The sequence below is a fragment of the Gopherus flavomarginatus genome, chromosome 16, assembly GCF_025201925.1.
Source record: "Gopherus flavomarginatus isolate rGopFla2 chromosome 16, rGopFla2.mat.asm, whole genome shotgun sequence".
Taxonomy (NCBI): domain Eukaryota; kingdom Metazoa; phylum Chordata; order Testudines; family Testudinidae; genus Gopherus; species Gopherus flavomarginatus.
In genome coordinates, this window is record NC_066632.1 from 10,910,653 (window position 1) to 10,912,877 (window position 2,225).

The following is a 2,225-nucleotide window of genomic DNA, read 5'->3' on the forward strand; positions in this document are numbered from 1 at the left end:
AAACCCCCTAAGACCCACAGGACCCCTCCAGCCTGTAGGTAGGTATCTGTGACCCCCAGAGCCACACAAAGACCCTCGGGACCCCTACAGCATGGATGTTTGTATCTGTGATCCCCACAAACCGCCTAAGCTACCCAGGGCCCCCTACAATCGGGACATAGGTATCTGTTCCCCCCCAAAACACCTAATCCCCCCCAGAACCCCTCCAGCCTAGACGTAGGTATCTCTGACCCCACGAATCCCCTAAGCCACGACGGGACCCCTCCAGCATGGACATAGGTATCTGTGCCCCCACAACCCTCCTAAGACCCCCAAAACCCCTCCAGCCTAGACGCAGGTATCTGTGCCCCCCATAACCCTCCTAGGCCATGATGGGACCTCTCCAGCCTCAACATAGTTAACTGTGCCCTCACAACCCCCCTAAGCCCCGCGGAATGCCTCTAGCCTAGACGCAGGTATCTGTGCCCAACACAAACCGCCTAAGGCCCCCAGGACCCCTCTTGCCTGGATGAAGGTATCTGTGCCCCCCACAAACCCCTAAGCCCCCCCTGGATCCTTATACCCTGGACATAGGTATCTGTGCACCCTCACGAAACCACTGATCCTCCCAGCGACCCCTACAGCATGGACGTAGGTATCTGTACCCCAAAATGCCCAAAAGTAACCCCGGGACCCCTACAGCCTCGAAATAGGTATCTGTGCCCCCCCCCACATCTCCCTAATACCCCCAGAACCCCTCCAGCCTGGTTGTGGATATTTGTGACCTCCAGGAACCCCCTAAGCCTCCCCAGGACTTCTCCAGCCTGGACATAGGTATCTCTGCCCCCAACAAGCCCCCTAAGACAAATAGGGGCCCCACCAGCCTGTTTGTAGGTGTGTGTATGAGGCACAAACACCCTAAGCTCCCCAGGGCCAGCTCCAACTGGGACGTAGGTATCTGCACAATCACAACCCCTTAAGTCCCCCAGGGACCCCTCCAGACCATACGTAGGTTCTTGTGCCCCTCACCAACTCCCTAAACCCCCAGGGACCACTACAGCCTGGACTTATGTATTTGTGCTCACCACAACCCCCTAAGCCATCCAGGGACCTCTCCAGCCCGGAAGTAGATATTTGTGTCCCCCATGAAGCCCCTAATACCCACCGGAATGCCTCCAGCCTAGACGTAGCTATCTGTGCCCCCCATGACCCCTAAGCCCCCCAGGGATCTCTAAAGCATCTACGTAGGTGTGATGCTCTGTGCATTACCCTGAGTGGCCACACGGTGTCACTGTTGCTCCATGCAGGAAATGCTCTGTGCATTACCCTGCGTGGCCACATGGTGTCACTGTTGCTCCTTGCGGGAAATGCTCTGTGCATTACCCTGCATGGCCACATGGTGTCACTGTTGCTCCATGCAGGAAATGCTCTGTGCATTACCCTATATGGCCACATGGTGTCACTGTTGCTCTGTGAGGGAAATGCTCTGTGCATTACTGTGATGGAGTAGGGACTGTCTGTGTGGGGGATGGGAGAGCAGCAGGTGACCTTAGGACCGGACACGTGCTCAGCCTGTAACCTGAGCTAGGAAGGAGGGAGGGGGTCAGCACCTTTGCCCGGGAAGCTGGACAAAAGAAGGGGCTGGCTGGAGAGAGTTGGGTTAGTTCAGTTTCGGTTTTGGTCTGGGTGGTTGGAATTCAGGGAATCCCAAACTGGGAACTAAGTTTCCTGAAGCCCCAGAAGGACTCGAATGCGGGATCCTGCTTGTGCCTTCAAGTTCTGCTGTATCTTTCGCTCCTGTTGTCCAATAAACTTTCTGTTTTACTGGCTGGCTGAGAGTCACTTTGAGTCCCAGGAAGAGGGGTGCAGGACTGGACTCTCCCACACTCCGTGACAGACCCTAAGCCCCTCCAGGACCCCTGCAGCCTGGATGTAGGTATCTGTGCCCCCCACCAAATACCTAAGACCCCCGGAGACCCCTCCAGCCTGAACTTAGGTATCGGTGCCCCCCACAAGCCCCCTAAGCCCCCCAGGTACCTATACAGCCAGGACATTTGTATCTGTGCCCTATAGGGACTCCATAAGCCCCCCGGGACACTCCAGTGTGCACGTAGGTATATGTGCCCCCCAGAAACCCCCTCACCCCCCGGGACAGCTACAATCTGGACGTAGATATCTGTGCCCCTCATGAAACCTCTAACCCCCCCCCCGGGACTGATACAGCCTGGACATACGTATCTGTGCCC